Raw genomic sequence first — 19,209 nt, forward strand, 5'->3', positions numbered from 1 at the left:
CATTTTCTCAATTAGTGATCAAGGGAGGAGAGCCCAGCCCATTGTGGGTAATGCCATTCCTAGGCTGGTAGTCCTGGGTTCTATAAGAAAGCAAGCTGAGCAAGCCAGAGGAAGCAAGGTAGTACGCAGCACCCCATCCAGGGCCTCTGCATCAGTGCCTGGCTCCAAGTTTCTGCCCTGTGTGAGTTCCTGTCCAGACTTCCTTTGGCGATGAAGAGTAATGTGGAAGTGTAAGCTGAATAAACCTTTTTCTCCACAACTTGCTTCTTGGTAATAATGTTTTGTGCAGGAATACAAACCCTGACCAAGGCAGTAATCCAACAACATCCATCTATGTGCTGGCGAGGCTGAGATTATAGCAGTGGCTCAAACTGTGAGGCTGGACACCTTGGCAGTCCTGATCTGACTCCAAAAGCACGGAAAATTCCTGGAGAGAGCAGTGGGTCTTCAGTCCATAGTCAAAGGTGGAAGACCTGGGTTCTGTCCGATGTCAGCAGCAGAAACAGCGGGGATAGAAATCCCTATCGACAGGACGTGAAGGTAGGGTGACAACGCCTTGTGTCCGAATGCCTCTTCCTACTGGGGTCACCTGTTGAAAGGTGCCATCACTTGCCCACTCTGAGCAGGGACTCAGCCCCTCACTTAATCTTTCCTGGAAAGGCTTCATAGACACCCCTGATGCATGCCTCTCAATTGATCCCAGGTCTTGTCAAGTTGACAGTCAAAATTTATCATCACATTCTCCATCCAAGCTGAGTTCCATTGTCAAACGACTTTTACCTCTGCATTTCTACCCTTGCTTAACTTGCATTTAGCTTTTATGACATTCCTTAACATGAAGACAATTTGTCTCTTATAAGTTTCACACACACACACACACACACACACACACACACACACACACTTTATTGCTTTGTAAGATGCATCCAAAAATGAACTCTAATATTTGACAAATTCATTTTATGTATACATTGCAACATCCCTCTCCATAATATTTTCCTGAGTTTTATTATAGCCATTCTTATGGGCATTATTCATCTTTTTAATAATCATTCTAGGACAGCATATACATTTCTAGGGAAAAAGAGGAAACAGCTAGCTGAGGCAGCTTGTTACTGGCAGTGTGAAGTCATATCTTTGGGATAGTAGGGCACCCAATTTTCCAGAGGTTCTCTAAGGCAGGAAATTGGAGGGATTTTCATTGGTTCTTCCATAGGAGAAGAACATCGTGCCAAAGGCGTAGAGAATATTTTCACAGGTGTCTTAGCTATCACCTGTGACAGAATGCAGGTAGAAGTGATGCCTTAAATGCAACTCTTCTGCTCAGGCCTGTTCAGGAGGCTCGCTGTGTCTCAGTTTCCATCTGATGGCTTAGCTAAGGTCGCTTCCCCAATACTGCACCCTCTGGCTGCAGTGACGAATTTATTAACCATGTGAGACCCTAGTGTGTCATGAATTCCCTGCTTTCAAGCAGTCTTTCATTGAGTGGATTTGGCATCAGTCAGAAATGGAGCCTTTAAGCGTTCAGGTGCAGTAATGAATGCAAATTTAGGAGGTAGCCAGTAGCTTCTTTACTTTATATGTCTTCTTTAACTCCCCACCCTTACCTGTCAGGCCTCCTGAGTTGTTGACATCACTGTGCCTCCGGGTCAAGTTTTGGTCACTTGGCCAGACTATGTTGACATCTCCCTTATTTGAACTGGGCACAGTGCTACCACCATGACTGTCACCCGCAGCACCATGCTACCGAGAGGGATGTGACTCGATGTCAGAGAAGGGACACAGGGAGAATTGAACACCAAGAGGTAAGAGCTGGTAGAGCTAAGTTTGGTTGGAAAAAACAGAAGCCTTGCTTGTAGTGAGCTCTGGTTTCTTTATGGAGGTGTAAGAGGAGAAAAACATTAAAATGTAGGAAAAGACAAAGAGAAGCTTGTCCTTGGGGAAAACCTCAGAAAGTTCCTTATGTGGCCTCAGAGTATACAAGGGTAAGTGAAAGGTTGCAGAGAGGACCATGCAAAAATGGCGACATAATTGGAGTCTTTATCTTTCTGTTCCTTTCTCCATCCCCCTGCACAGGAGCTAAGGGTCCAGCAGAAGGAGAGAGGGGGAAACACTATCTCCACACTTACAGATCACTATCTGCCTTTCCTCCGCATCCTCTGCTTATCTCCATGGCAACAGTACACCTATTGTCTCTGCCTCCGAACAGGAGTCTCATTGTCTTATGTCATAGGTCCAGATTAAGTATGACACGTTACAAAATACAGCATTTTTCAGTAATCTGAAATATATCAGGTACCGCAGTATACATACCTACACTATCACAATCAGATCTTATCTTTATGTGAATGACAGATGATGACATAAAATATATATGCAATTCGTTGTAGCAACAGCTATTGATATGGAAACTGTTTTTGGTCAGTTTAGTGCTTAGAACAATTGGTCATCAATTCCTGTTTTTAAAAACAATTGCAGCTATGTTTCCTTTTTAAACAAACAAACAAACAAACAAACAAACAAAGAGTAGAGTGATATCATCTGAACATGCATCTGGAATATTATCAACACATGCCAGTGTTACTTGGTTTACAGGAAAATCTCACATTTGAATCACACAGTTCTGCCCTTGGGAGGCTAATAGGCTCAGTCTACATTGTGGGGAAACACTATGCTTGATCTTCATCAGAGTGCACCCAGACACATGATGCTGATGCTGTTGTTTGTGTGTGTCCCTGTAATCCACCAAGCCAACCTATGCTAAGCTTGACTTTTCTCTTTCTTCAAATGCAGTGTGTAAATAACCAGGAGAAAGTCACCTCCAACTGAGCGGGGATTGTTCTCTGGCAGTGGAACAGGGAGAGAAGGCTCCACCCTGGCAACTTGAGCTGATTGCTTGGGAGATGAGGGTCCTGTGATCTCAGTTGGAGGCTGCACATGAAATGGGAGGAGAGAGCTGTGAGCCCAGGAAGCCAGCGATGGGAGACTGTAATGAGGTAAGATGTTTTAAAGTGGCTGTTGGAAGTGATTTTTAAAGTGATTTAAAAAAAATTGCACAACTTAAAGTTTCAGAAAACTCAGCTATTTTGTGAGAAATTTAACGTGGGAGAAGCCCCTGGTACCACAGTTCCTTTTAGTGCAGGAGAAGGCTGTCTTTGCTGACACCTCATGCTTGATTAAAAGAAGGAGCCATCTCTGTTACTCAGGTAGATGAGACACAATAACAGCAACAAACACTGCTTGTTTAAGAAATGAATCTGGGAGAAGATATGTATTAAAAATGAGAATCTCTCTTGCATTATCAAAAAGAAGTGCAGTTTGCTGAATGAAGCTTTGCACAGCATTCTGGGTAGCGCACATGTGGGCTCTTTCTGTTCAGAGTGCATATGACTGAAGAGAGGCTGAAGTTTGAGATACATGATTTCATATGAGCAGCCTCCCCCGGCCCACTGTAAGATGGCAGTCTCATCAGCACAGCCTCCTGTTCACCTTAGAGTTGGAGTTTTGTGTCTGGTTTTAGTGTGGAACAGAGACTGAAAGAAAGGCCACCCAGAGACTGCCCCACCTGGGGATCCATCCCATATACAGTCACCAAACCCAGACACTATTGCAAATGCCAAGAAGTGCTTGCTGACAGGAGCCTGATATAGCGGTCTCCTGAGAGGCTCTGCTAGAGCCTGACAAATACAGAGGCAGATGCTCGCAGCCAACCATTGGACTGAGCACAGAGTCTCCGATGGAGAAATTAGATAAAGGACTGAAGGAGCTGAAGGGGTTTGCAACCCCATAGGAAGAACAATAATAACCAACCAGACCCCAGAGAGCTCCCAGGGACTAAACCACCAACTAAAGAGCACACATGGTGTGACCCATGGCTCCAGCTGCATAGCAAAGGATGGCCTTCTTGGGCATCAATGGGAGGAGAAGCCCTTGGTCCTGTGAAGGTTCCATGTCAAGATGCCCCAGTGTAGGGAAATGCCAGGGCAGGGAGGCGGTAGTCAGTGGGTGGGTGGAGGAGCACCCTCCTGGAAGCAGTGGAAGGGGGCAGGAGCTTGAGGGGAAACTGGGAAAGGGGTTAACATTTGAAATGTAAATAAAGAAAATATCAAAAAAAAAAAAAAAAAGAGTAGGCCTTGCTGAACAAAGCCTAGAATTTTAAGTCCCCAAAGGACTTAAAGTCTCTCTCTCTCTCTTTCTCTCTCTCCCTCCCCCTCTCTCTCTTTCTTCCTCTCCCTCCCCCTTCTCTTTCTCTCTTTCTCTCTCCCCCCCTCTCATTTTCATACTTGATGTGGCAAGCACCTACATTTGATTGGCTTTGATTATTTTTCCCCTGCTTTTTTAAACATAGGACCTGTACATTTCGTTTATAAGGGCAGGGAATTACTCCTTTGATAATTATTGAAGCCAGGAGCAAACAGAAAATTATGGTATTTTCAGGCAATGGGTACCTAAAATTGCACATTAGTCTTACCAATTCCCCAAATAAATCATGTCACATATTTTCCAATAACGCCTTCTCTCTCCCACACAATCATTGGGTCCTGTTATGACATCTTCTTGCCTGCTGAGTCCTCTTAGAATAGGATGCCATGGAGGATGGAATCATAATCCATCCTGAGTACCAACTTCATCACAAGTACCCAACCTAGATACTCAATTTATCTGGTAGGTTTGGGATCTTGCACACCAGTGTCCTGAGGGAGGACAAAGAATATAGGAGTGTATGGGCATAGTATCCTGTGACTCTTGGGATTGCAGGAAGTTATCAAGCACAGGAAAGGTCTGAGCTGTGCAGTGATATGTGAGATTCATCACAGTGCCAGGTTCCTGTTCCATCCCAATGTGCACCCTGATTGGAGTATTGACATAAGGGAACTGAGTGGGGCTACTCTGTGGGAATCTGCCCACATCCTTCATCAGTACAAGGAGACTGAAGTGTGGAGGTGGTATTTCTTCAGCTCCTCCTCTGTTGAATTATAGGTGCAGCTTCCTGTGTATAGATGCTGCTCTTCTGAGAGAAGGAGCAGCCGGAAGAGGAGAAAACTGGAGCTCTGTAGGTATAGGCAGCAGGGGGTATCAGAACAGAGTAGATAATTATCTACGTTAATTTATTATAAAAATTCAACAAATATTTTAGCCACTGTGAAATTAAGAAAGCTTCTTCTATATGTCCTTTTTAAAAAGATCCAGCAGAGAACAAGCAGACGTTTTAAACTGCATAGAATTTATTGAAAGACAGCACACTATACTCTAAAGCAAAGCATAGAAATAAGAGGCTTTGGCTTATGAAACATGTTGAGCTCTTCCTGCTGTTAAAGCATATCAGAGCAACTTTGCCAGAGGGATCTGAAGGGAAATGGAGTAGAAAACGGAGATGGTTTTAAGTTATAAAGTATGATACAAAAATATAACTAAGGAGAGCATATAAACCTGGTCTTTAAAAAGAACATTAAACAGGTCATTTAAAACCTGAAAATATAATTAGGGGTGAGAACTATATTATAATACAATGTCATGCATTGCATTGAGCAGTGTGCCTGAGATTAAGTATTCATGCTGCAGTTTGTGTTCTGCACATCATCAAACTGACTGGAAGCACTACCGAAAATTTAGGAATGATGACTGACAGTACATCATTTCATGAAAGATGGGTTTATCACTAATAAAACTTATAAAAGGTCATTGTATCTGCTGGAGCAGGTGTTTGGGAACTGAGACAGTTCCCAATTCTGTACCCATAAACCTTCCTAGGAACACAAGGTAATTAAACACCCCAAACAAAACAAGGGAAACTCAAAGAGGCTGGTATCTCTGAGGCAATTCCACCATGTTCCTGCTACTGTAGGGGTCTCCTCTGCCTGATCTTTACTGCCGGCTGCTCACAGAGACACACACACTATCCTATTCCAGGAAGCCTGTCTCCATGAGTTTTACTCATCTTTGACTAGAACTAAGCCTTAGAGCTTAGCCTCCCCCTGTCCCCATTGCTCTTTCCAATTCCACAACCATTCGTCCAGGCTCGGATAGACTTTCATAGGGTCTAGAACAGATGAGGGGCTTTCACTAGCCGTCAAGGCCAGCAGACAAACTCCAGGACCCAGAGCTCTACATGTTGTCCAGGGTTAGCCTGTGGCTTCATCTTGGAGCTTGCCTGTGATTGACCAGTGTCTTGATATTTATAAGAAACACTGAGGTCTGAGTATACAGATCAGTCAGTAAGCGCTTGCAAAAATGAGGGCCTACGTTCAGATCTCCAGTACGCATGTAAAAAGATAGCATATTTGTAATTTCAATGATGAGGTGGACACAAAGGGATGCCTTGAACTTGCTAGCCAGGCAGAGAGCAAGTGGTGATGACACTTGAGATCAACATTTGGTCTCCACGTACACATCCATCACATACTTGCAAGCATGCCCGCCTACCCACCCAATAGGAACGTTCACACACACACACACACACACACACACACACAGAGGAGGGAGAAGGATATTTGAGACAAGAACACAAGCAGATCAGTTCATGATTCTGTCCTGGATAACAGATTTGGGTCTTAATTTTCTTCATATCATCTGATAAAGAAGAAATCTCCTTAGTGCTGTTGATGGTGCTCAGGCCTGACAGTGACATTCTGTTGTCTCGGCACGGTCTGGTGTGACCATAGGAGTCAGAACAGCAAGCAGTGCTGAAGTGTCTGTGGCTTCCTCAGTCTGTTAGTGAGCCAACTAGCAGCAGGCGGCTAGAAGACCACTGTGGACCACGAGTCACATGCTTGCTTCCTTAACATCACACAGAGGCAATCTGAAGCCAGGATCCTGGGTGGGAGTTCTATATCTGAGCATCTGAGTCAATTTATTCAGTGAATCATGGCATCAAAATAAAAAAGGCATAGAGGAGAAAGGGGGTCATGATAGGTATCAGAAAATGGACATTTCATTCACGTTTTTGCTGATTTATTAAAAGCACCAGAGAAGCAATTGATAAAAGGTGGAGTTTGGGCAACAAAGCAACAGGGAGACAATGTTGTGGAGATGCCTAGCCTGGAGGCAGGGGGCTGCCCGTGGACTGTCAATAGGCATAAGTGGACTGATGCCAGTGTTTCCTGAGTGGGTAGAGTCAGGCTCCTTCCCACACTTGTCCCTCCCTCTCATTTTCTCTCTCTTCTCCTGCAGTTTTCTCCCTGTTTGTCTGTCTCCCTGTCTATTCCCACTTCATTGGCTTCTGTCTTTGTCCGTCTTTGGTTTTCCCAGAACCATTGGCCAGACACAATGTTTAAAATCATTTTCTCAGGTAGGTGTTGGTCTCTGTGAAAAATATTATTCCCTTCTCTCATGATACTGTACAGAGGAGGGGACTTTCTGAAAGCTGATTCTGCCCTTTGATTTATTCAGGCTTTCCCCACAGACACTGTTATATATAATTCCTGTGATGGTATGCATCATCTTGAAGGTCAAAGAAGTTAGGGACCTAACTTATAATCTTTACTGTTCTGGTAATATATTATATAAGCCCAGTTTGAACTATTTTAAACTCAAATTGAATTTCTGTCAAGTAATTCCTGTGATGTTTAGTATGACTTATGAATCGTCAAGTCTCAACAAGAATCAGCTGCAAAAATATGTTAAAAGGAAAGGAAGAAGACGATTTTACCAGTTAACTTGGCAATTACCACATGATGATAGGAATATATATTTTTCATTAAATTTTCTTGGGGTGTTTATTATTTCTTGTAGTTGGAACATAATTTTTTGCTTTTATATAAATCATACTGGAGAATGGGTGAAGTGGAGAGAGTATTAACCACTTTTCATATTCATATATACATATATACATATATACATATATACATATATACATATATACATATATACATATATACATATATACATATATACATATATACATATATACATATATACATATATACATATATACATATATACATATACACATATACACATATATACATATATACATATACACATATACACATATACACATATACACATATACACATATACACATATACATATATACATATACATATATACATATACACATACACATACACATACACATACACATACACATACACATACACACACACACACACACACACACACACACACACATACACATACACATACACATACACATATACATATACATATACATATATGAGTCAATTTATGCAGTAAATCATGGCGTAAAAACAAAAAAGGCACAGAGCAGAAAGGGGGCTATGATAGGTATTAGAAAATGGACATTTCATTCACGTTTTTTGCTGATTTATTAAAAATACCAGAGAATTAACAGGGTAAAAAGTGGAGTTTGGGCAACAAAGCAACAGGGTGACAATGCTGTGGAGATGCCTAGACTAGGGGGCTGCCCGTGGGCTGCCAATAGGCATTAGTGGATGTGTGTGTGTGTGTGTGTGTGTGTGTGTGTACATGTGTGTGTATAGAATCAAATTCCATTTCTACATAGGCAAGATAGACTTTTGAGACAGAACTTTCAAGTTTGGTAATTCTTTTTTGTCTTACATAGGAAATTACTAATTTAAGAAGAGGTATCACATGAAGAACACAGGTTACAAGAGATTAAAGCAGATCCTGATGTGAGACAGGGCTGCTGGCCTCCAGCACACAACCAAGCTCTGATGAGCATGTGTAGCTGCAAACCGAGTAACTGCCAGGTTGAGCAGAAGGACTTGACAGGACACAGAAACACTCCGAACAGCACTGTCATGGCAGACCCATGCCTGTGCTGACACAAGGTATTAACGACACCAAAGGGCTTACTCGGATAGAAGTATGTCAAATTGACACAGCTAAAGAACCTCAGTTAAGAAATTACCTCCATAGCTGTAGGCAAGCCTATAAGGCATCTTTTTAATTAGTGATCAGCCCATTGCATAGATGAGTCATATGTGCTCGCAGAAAGCCCCGCCCATTGTGGGTGGTGCCATCCCTGGGCTGGTACTGCTGGGTTCTATAAGAACGCAAGCTGAGCAGGGCATAAAGAGCAAGCCATTGGCTCTCCAAAAGCATGAAATCTGTTAAAAATTAAAACTATAGTCATTGTTTGGGTTTGAGAGGAGAAACATGGTTCTTGAGAGGACGTTCAAGTTGAATCGTCCTTGAGGCAAGAGCTATATCATTGTAAATGCCGGAAAGCAGATGGATAGACAGACAGACAGACAGCACGATGTGGGGGTCTAAATAAGTTCCTGGCCTGCCTAAGGAAAGTTGAGCCCACTCTTTTAAAGTCCTTTGTGAGTAGGAAAGTAAAGGTTAGGGAAGGGCCAGGTGTTGGGTCTTTAAGAAATGGGTCAAAAATTCATTGACTAGGCTAAAAGACATTGTGTTTTCTTGCATTTATGGCTGAGGCTAGTGTTTGCAAAGGACATTCCTTGATTGGACCATCCAGAAGAACACAGGGTCTGGTTCACGTGGTATGTGACCAGTAGTCACTTGTCCTGTCTGCAGCCCTTCTGTTTGGGGCTTTGCTGTCTGTAGAATAACTCCTCGGCCTCTATAATCTCACAATAGTATGCATACTAACTTTGTTTAAACATATTAGAAGAGCAAGCATCAAGTAATGGGGTAACATTCCTGTAACAGAAAACTACACTGGGGCATTTGGGGATTCTTCACAGCTCTGTTTCTGTGTGTGCCTTGATCGTGAGGTCTGTGGCAATGTGATTTGCTGGGCATTAATCTGCAGGTGAGCTTCATAATCTGCTATCTGCACATTTGGAACTGTACGGCACAATGGTGTGACACTCTAAGTGTGTATCAACCATATGTAAAGTGTGGCAATCGAAGAGGTTATGAGCTACACTGTAGAGTCATGCTTGCTGCTGCCAACTGAGTCCATTTATTCTAACAGAGGCTTGTTCCCAACCTCAGCCCCTCCCACGCTTGAAACTGTGTACAAGGAGAACAAATGAGGGCAGCCTTTGTGTTCCTTGATGGGCAGGGCTTCTTTTACATCGAAAGCAGTTTTAGACAATGCGTTAGAAATACACTCTCAACGTTCTGTTGAAAATCACCAACTAAAGAGAACGTAGAAGCTGGGTGGCATGTGCCCACTGCTGTAATTTGAATTTAACTTGAAGGTTCTGATCCTTACCTTAAGGAAGCTTTTTAATAGAAAAACTCTGCAATAGACTTTGACAATGTGTAGGGCAGGGTGGGGGGGGGGGGGCGGTATTTTAGGATAGTCACTAAAACCTTTTCAGGAAAATGTGCAAACTTAAGTCAAACTGTAACGCAGGAGCAAAGCACTTCAGTTTTAAGAATCAACTGACAGCTCCTTTTGGTGTTTTGGAAAGTCTAGGTGGCAGGTTGCAGAAGCCGGGCATGGTCTGTTTCAGTGAGGGAGGGCAAAGGGGGATGTCATACTCACACTCTGTGTGACATCATAAGGCACTGATAGAATAAGGCAGTAAAGATGAAGTACCCAAGTCCTTTGATCGGTGTTCAGTTAAAATTCAGAGGGCTTGTTGGTTTTCCCCTAAGCTTTCTAAAAATAGTGTGCAAGGAACAGAGTGTTAGCGTGGGCTGTACTGTTTTTAAGAGGGCATTTTGATTTCATGGTGTGCTGAGAAAAAAAGCTGGTGATGGGACCCATCTAATTGTCAAATGGGTGTACTTGATGTACAGATCTTTACTGTGAGCTTAATTCTCCTGCCTGATCTCTTTTTATTTCAGCCTCACACAGAGATCTCAGCAGGATCATGCTTTGTTGTCCTGAAGCTTGCATGGGAACTTGAGAGCACAAGGGGTCATAGGCGCTCTTATTTGCTTGACTCATGACAAGAGAGATCGCTTAGCTTTCTGGGTGATGTTTTCTGTCTTGATAAAGGATGATTTAGAATTCCAATCCACATGCCGCTTACTCATAATGCCAACCAACTCTAACTTTTATGAAATATATTTATGACGGATGTAAATTTAGCCAGCTTTTTGTAAACCTCATAAACCCCATGTAAATGTCCTCTTTGGGCATTTTAAATAGGAAATGGATTCACAGAAAGGAATTAAAAAAGATAAATTCTACCATATAAAAATAATTATTCTAAGCAAAGAACTTCTCCAAATGCCCTTTTGTGAGAAAAAGATATTTAAAGGAGCCATCTAACTAGTACCAGATTTCCTCTGATCGCCCCGCACCATGCTCCTCTGAAGGCGAGGAAAGCTGAGCATTTGTGAGATGAAATGGATGTGTAATTTTGGGTTCAGATGTGATATTGATTTCTTGGGTTTGTGTTGATTGTTCTCATTTCAATTTTGCTTCCATTGTTCTCAGGTATTTTCTACCCATTGTGAATGCAAAATGCTGAAGCGCCTGTGTCCCGAGAGCTCACATGGCTAGGGGCTTTACACTACAAAGTCAGAAATAGGCTTCAGGGAAAAGAGGACAAAAGTTGAGCATTTATGTAAGATGAATGATTATGAAACACCAGCTTTGCTACACCCGTGCCTTTTGTAATCACATAGGCGCGTGTGTGCACGTGTGTGCCTGGATGTAGGTGTTTATGTGTAAACTGTATAGAAGTGTGCCACTAAAATATGCTGCATATTCATCCTCATAACCCAACCATTTGATAGCATCAAATTTATGCTTCCCTGCCACAAAAGTTATAGTTTTATAGGAATTTTAAAGTGATATTTCCAAACAGAAAATTACTTGTATTTTTATAACAGGAAAAAGAGTAGCTGAAACAGATTTCAATGCCCATTCTTAGTCCCAACTCACACATATTTTTAAAAGAGATAACATTTTGGTCACTGACATGATACTGTTTTTGCTAATCATTGGCTTCACAGATTAATTTTCTTATAACAGTGGTTCTCAGCCTCCGTATTGATGTGAAATTTTAATGGAGTTCTTTATGTTGTGGTGACTGCCAATAATAAAATTATTTTCATTGCCACCTCATAACTGTAATTTTGCTACTGTTATGAATCATAATGTAAACATCTAGTATTCAAGATATCTGATATGCAACCCCTGTGAAAGGGTCTTGTGACTCTCAAAGGGGTTGTGACCCAGAAGTTACAAGCCACTGCATTACAACAATGCATTGTGAAATCTGCTTAAGCAAGTCGTCCACAGAAGTCCAGCTCTGGGCTTCTAACTGTGCATATAGGCACAGTTTTCTTTTTCTTACCTTGGAGATAATTCATTGATAAGAGCCAAGAGCAGTGACATACAACGTTAATCTCAGATACCGCGTGTACTGGTTAGTTTTGTGTCAACTTGACAGAGCTGGAGTTATCACAGAGAAAGGAGCTTCAGTTGAGGAAATGCCTCCATGAGATGCAATTGTAAGGCATTTTTCTCAATTAGTGATCAAGGGGGAAAGGCCCCTTGTGGGTGGGACCATCTCAGGGCTGGTAGTCTTGGTTCTATAAGAAAGCAGGCTGAGCAAGCCAGGTGAGGCAAGCCAGTAAAGAACATCCCTCCATGGCCTCTGCATCAGCTCCTGCTCCCTGACCTGCTTGAGTTCCAGTCCTGACTTCCTTTGGTGATGAACAGCAGCATGGAAGTGTAAGCCAAATAAACCCTTTCCTCCCCAACTTGCTTCTTGGTCATGATGTTTGTGCAGGAATAGAAACCCTGACTAAGACAAATTGGTACCAGCAGAGTGGGGTATTCCTGTGGCAACCTGACCATGTTTTGGGGAGGACTGTGGAAGGACTTTGGAACTTTGGGCTTGAAGATCCATCCGTTGTTAAGAGCTCTGTCGGATGTTGTGTAGGAGCTTGGAAGATAATGTTGAGAACAGTGCAGAAGATGGAGGCCTGGCTTGTGAAGTTTCAGAGGGAAAATTAAAGACTCTTTTCAGGGACATTGCTATTTTGGAGTTTGATTATTCTGTGGTTCTGGTTAGCTGGGACTGAAGAATCAGTTGTGATTAACAAGATACCAGAACTACTAAAGCAAAACCTTTGCATTACTGGGACTATTGATGCTGGTTAGCTGGAGCTAAGAAATTAGTGGTGATTAAGAAGAGACCAGCATCATTGTGGTGACAACTTCTGGGAAGTGTTTTCTGAAAGCACAAAGAGGCTGTGTTCCAGAGATGGCCAAGGTTGTACTCCTGCTGCAGCAGGACTTGGTAATATGTAAGAGTCACCCAGGTGGTACTGGTTTTGAAGGCATGAAGGGGTCATGCAAAGCAGCTGAAGCTCGGCACTGTGAGAGGCCATGGAAGGCCATTGGTGAGGGTGCAGCCTCAGTTGCAAATGAAGGCCCAGGACTGAAGGGGTCATGCAGTGTTTTGGAGATGCCAGTACCATGAGATGACCACCAAGAGCAGCAGCAGCACTGGAGTACAGGCATCTGGAGCCTAGAGGATGATGTGTGTGCTACAAAGGGCATGGCTGGAGAAGTGACCCAAGCCCTTGGAGGAGCCCAGAAGATCGTGAGTTGGATCCCAGACATTGGACGGCTGGAGATTGACTTTTGCTTTTGATTGTGACTGTGCCCTGATATTTTCCCTCTTGAAGGAAGAAACTGTTTTAGTGGAGCCCACAGTTAAGAGACTTTTAATTGTAAAAAGACTTTGAATTTTAAAAGAGATGGATATTTTAAAGAGATTGAAAATTTAAGAATATGTAAAGACTGTGGGACTTTTAAAGTTATTTAGAATGGGGATGAATAAGATTGTAAGGGTTGAGGCTTACTAGTGATGTTTTTGTGTGTCAAGTTGACAAGGGGTCAATTGTACTGGTTAGTTTTGTGTCAACTTGACACAGCTGGGGTTATCACAGAGAAAGGAGCTTCAGTTGAGGAAATGCCTCCATGAGATGCAATTGTAAGGCATTTTTCTCAATTAGTGATCAAGGGGGAAAGGCCCCTTGTGGGTGGGACCATCTCAGGGCTGGTAGTCTTGGTTCTATAAGAAAGCAGGCTGAGCAAGCCAGGTGAGGCAAGCCAGTAAAGAACATCCCTCCATGGCCTCTGCATCAGCTCCTGCTCCCTGACCTGCTTGAGTTCCAGTCCTGACTTCCTTTGGTGATGAACAGCAGCATGGAAGTGTAAGCCAAATAAACCCTTTCCTCCCCAACTTGCTTCTTGGTCATGATGTTTGTGCAGGAATAGAAACCCTGACTAAGACACCGCGGCAGCTGAGGAAGGAAAATCACAAGTTCAAGGCCTGACTTGGCTGTTGAGTGTGTTTAAAGCCACACCTACATACACGTGCACACATGCACATATGCACATGTATGCACACAATTACAGCTTAGTGAAAGAGTATTTCAAATAAGAAAGCAAGAGGCCTGGTGGTGTGGCTCAGTGGTAAAGCGTTCACCGAGCATGGAGAGCTTTATGCTAGGTTTAGTCCTCAAGGCCATAAAATAACGCAATGCAAACGCAAACCCCAAAGAGCCTTGTGGCCATGTCATTTTCTTTCTATTGCTGTGATAAACACCATGAGCAAAAACAACTTGGGAAGGAAATGGGCTGAGAATACATGGGGTTTGGAAGCTCAGCCCTAAAACTGACATCTATGCTGTTCTCCCTAAAGCTCAGGGGACCCTGAAGAGGAGAGAGCAGAAGGAATACAAGAGTTGAGAGATGGGGAATATCTGTTTCTGGCCATGGGACAGCTGTTTTAATCACAAATAAGACCGGCCCTGTTAACAGTCAGTCATGGATGGTAGAGGGCTCATGGGACTTCTGCCCTGTCTATGAATCATTGGCAGCTAATAGATTTTTAAAGAGGAAGAGACATTGTCTTTTTGAGAAGCAACCCTGGTACTCAAACAGCCCTGGTTCAACTAAATGGTTATAAAACAGATGAGAAAATATGACCGTGGGAAAGGTTCCTACAGGGAGGAAAGAGAGTTGATGGAGTGGGAGAGAAAGAACAGAGAGCAGAGCTGAAGAGCAGCTTCAGTGCAGTTCTATACATGTATCTTACCATCAAAGAGCGATTTTAATTAATATGGAAACCACCTGCAATACAACAGTAAAGAAAATACGACCAACAATGAACTTAAAATCTGCATAGCTCTTTTCTTACTGTTGATGCCCCAGTGACACTTCCTTTTCTTAACATTTTAAATTAATCCTTTGAGGATGTATACAGTATATTTTATCATACCTACCTTATCTCCCTTCAACTCTTCCCAGATTCCCCTTGCCATGTACCCACCCCCCAACTTAGATCCTTTCTCCTTAAACCATTGAGTCCAACCAGCGCTATCCATAGATGTAGGACCATCTCTGGAGCAAGGGTGTCCTAAGAGGCCACTTCCTTGAAGAGAACTGACTCTCACCTCCTTTAACAGCCACCAACTGCTAAAGCCAGCAAGCGATGGGGGTTCATGAGCTCACCTACCTCATCTCCACATCTGGCTGGATTTTCTTTTTCTATCTTGCTCTTTTGTAGCTCTTAAAAAGAAAAAAGTATTCTTGATGCTATTGAATAACTCGTGAAACCCTTTAATGCTGGAGTCTGATGGCTTTCTTCACAGATGGCTAGAATTTCTTTTCTCCCCTTTGCTCAGCTGAAGCTGTCGGAGTAAATGCTGCTCCAGCCTTCAGTTCTCTCAGCCCTATCAGGACCTCAGGGGCAGGTAGGCACTGTTTACACAGAGTAGGACTTGGGAAACCGATAATGAGTGAAAATGATTTGCTGTGATTTTTTTTTTCTCTTTTTGAAAAGTGGTTTGGTTTCTACAACAGGGCAGCAGGTTGGCAGTAACTTGTATACCACCTGCAGCCCGCTGTTACTTCTTTATACCCACAAATAGAAGTGAGGAGCTACTCTTCAACTTTAGCAGCTGAGGAGCAGAGAGGGCGAAACTGATCCCTGGCTAATTTTAGTATTGCTCTTAACATGGTTTTGGTCAATGACAGAATAAAAACAAAAATCAGGCGCAAATCAAGGGGATTGAGTGTGGCAGACAGAGGCATCAGTGCAAGAGCCAAGCCGTGACATAATTACACACATTTTATCCCTTCCAGTGTCAATGCTGAGGTCAGGTCTGAGAGTGCTGATGTCTTACTCAGGACATGTTCATTATAATAAATGTCTGAGTAACATCGATGAACAACGCTAATGACGCCAGTGTTAATTCGGATCAGCCAAGTCAGACTGGCCAAAGCATTACTGAAAGCAGCACTTCCTTCTTTGCTATATTCACCCCGTGGTGAATATATCTAAAGGCCTTGTTCCACCATTAAGATTCTCCTCTAAGGGACGTTCGCATCTCTGCTCAGGGTGACCATTTACCTCTTTATCCTTTCCTTACTTTAGCATCTGTGTAAAGAGAGAGAGAGGAAAAAAAGCACTTGCCTTGCAGCAGATTAAACCTCAGGTGTGATGAAACCACACAAGAGGGCCACCAAAAGAAGAAGAAGAAGAAAAAAAAAAAAACCAACCTACTAGCCTAGAGCACTAAGAGATGCATTAATTCAGTATGCCGAGATGAAAAACGAGCTGCAGAGTGTGTCATTTATAACTGCTTATTCTGAGGCACTGACTAAATTATAATTTGTTAAATAAATTTGAGTGCATCTGGGAGCTTCTAGGTGACTTGATTTTTGACACTACAAAGTTCTGTTAAAATGGCAAAAAGCACTCTAATTCATCTTGAATTCTCCCTTAGCAAAGCTATAGAACACTGAAAAATGGAAGGACTATTTCAGGTCATAGAAACCAACTTTGCATCTTAGGAAGCAAATGGTACTGAGGACAGGAGGAGGAAAGATGAACCAATCAAAGCTAGAACTCCCAACACAGAAGACATCTCGGCCATCTACAAAACCTGTAACGTCTCCTATTGGATAAGCTGGCTACACAGAGCACCGTCACCTAGAGCTGTGATCCTGTGCTCAGCGATCCAGAAGATCTCCTGCTCAGAACTGCCAACTGAGGAGTGCTGGGTGGGGCTGCCATCAGGATGACAGGAAAGATGTTGGAGAATCCCTGTGAAATCTGACTAGCCCTGCCAACATGAGGTAAAGGGTGTGAAGACTAGTTCATTTGAAAGGAATTGCTTAGAGAATAGAGCCATGGGGTACTTTGATTGTACAAGAATATTTAGGAAGATTTCAGCCATCATGTGCTCAGTGGCCACTGGTACTATGGCCCAGGTAGTAACCTGGGCTGGTGTCAATGTTGTTCACAGGACACAGGCTATACAGAAACGAAGAACATAAAAATTGTTGGTATATAGATGTCTCAGCCCAAATTTCAAAGGAAACCCTCAGAGGCCAGACAGTGTTCAGCAGAGTGGAAATCCCTGTAGGGAGGCCATGGAAGGAAGGCTTAATATGAGATGTTCTGAAGATGATTTCAGCCCAAGCTTCTGTCTGGACATTTCACCAGGATGGGACAGAAAGACAACTGGTCGACCTTGTGCTCATCAGTACCCTGCGTTACTGCTTTCCCTACAAGCGCTGAATGTGGATCCATTCACCGCTCTTCAGCTGAAGATGTCAAGTCTGTATGTGACAGAGCAGTTTTCCTCTGCGAAACTTCACATTTAACCGTAAAGCATGCTGCTGATAGAAAATCACATCTGCTTATCCACACAAGTGTATTAAGCCCTCATTTGTCGCCTCCACACTTTAGAATGACTGGTGCTTGTCATGGTGCAGTCTTGCTGTATTTTATATATGTGTGTGTGTGTGTGTGTGTGTGTGTGTGTATATATATGTATGTATATATATGTATCCACACACACTCAAGTGTGCACACTGTGTAGGTATATGGGAATATGCACATGCCACCACACATGGAGGAGGGAAGAGGTCATAGGACAATTGTAGGAATCCATTTTCTCTTTCTCTTGAGAACTTAAGAATCCAACTCAGACCCTTAGGTTCGGCCATAGGTGCCTTGAGTAAATAAGACATCTCTCTCATCTCTGATTTATTTTAACCAGAGATTCCCCAGTATCAAACACTATGATGCTATCTCAGTACATAAATAAGTGTAGGATATAATTTTTTTCTGAAGCTTCTTGCTTTGTAATGGATCCAGCTTCCATATAACACGTATGTGGAATCAGCTGTGTGTGGAAAAACAGCATGCTCTAGGCTACAGATGCTTTCTTTTAAAAAAGGAAACAGTATCATGGAGACTTGGGGGCCAAATCACACAGACTAGAAATGACCCTGGAATGATAGCTGTGTTCCCACTCAGAAGCACAGAGTGGTGAGTCATCACTAAGAGCCATTTCTCATCTGAGATAATAAATTAGAACAAACTGTATAAATAATTTACCTACTTGGCCTCAGAATAAGCCTTTTTTATATATATAAGAAATTTATTCTGTAAGAATAAAGCGAGAGATTATGCTAGAGTCATTTGATGTTTCAGTTGCCACAGGAACACAATGGTTCTATTTAAGCCCTGGTTATTAAAATTATATGAGCAGCATTCAAGAAATATATTTTGATATCTGCTATTATGTAACACGATATTTGTTTTTCTTCTTGACAGAGGAAAAGCTCTGTCTACTGCAAAGCAGGTAGGACAAGGAAACAGAGTGAGTCCATCCTAACTGGCTTCTGCCTCACTCACTTCAGGCCAGCTGCAATAAATGCCCATTGGCTGCATCCCTCTGACAGAAACTCTAAACATAGGCTACAGAGGGAGTGAGAGGCTCCTTAAATACAGGGGCACTTTGTTGCAATTATGAGGGATTCCAGTTTTTGTAAGTGAGTTTAATGTTAGTACTTACAGCATTCCAATTATGGGGGGATTCCAGTTTTTTTGTGTGAGTTCAAGGATAGTATTCACATAGCTATTCTGTGACAGAATGCTTTTCGTATAGGTTTGGTCTCTCAAGATCGATCCCTTTGTTTGAAAAATAGCACCTAACAGCAGCCCCACAGAAAGGAGAAAATGAAGGAATCCCAGGACCTGGCTTGCCTACGGTGCTGTGATGGACTAAACCCTGGGGTTTGACAAAGACAAAACAGCCCCAAAGCCCTGCTGATCGGGAAACACAGCTGACAAATGAGCAGGCTAGCCTATTGACCTGGGGACTAGCATACTTTTAGACAACTGCAGGATCCTTACATAGGAAGAGTATATTGTACAGATACTTAAAGACAGGTTCTATGAGCATGACTCGACACTCTGCTAATCCGTTAGGGATGAGAACGTAAAGAGGCATTCTCCAGCAACATGGAGGGCACCCAGGGAAATATTGAGGGCATTGCCTATTTCATCAACA

Source organism: Mus musculus, chromosome 8, assembly GCF_000001635.26.
Source record: "Mus musculus strain C57BL/6J chromosome 8, GRCm38.p6 C57BL/6J".
NCBI lineage: Eukaryota > Metazoa > Chordata > Mammalia > Rodentia > Muridae > Mus > Mus musculus.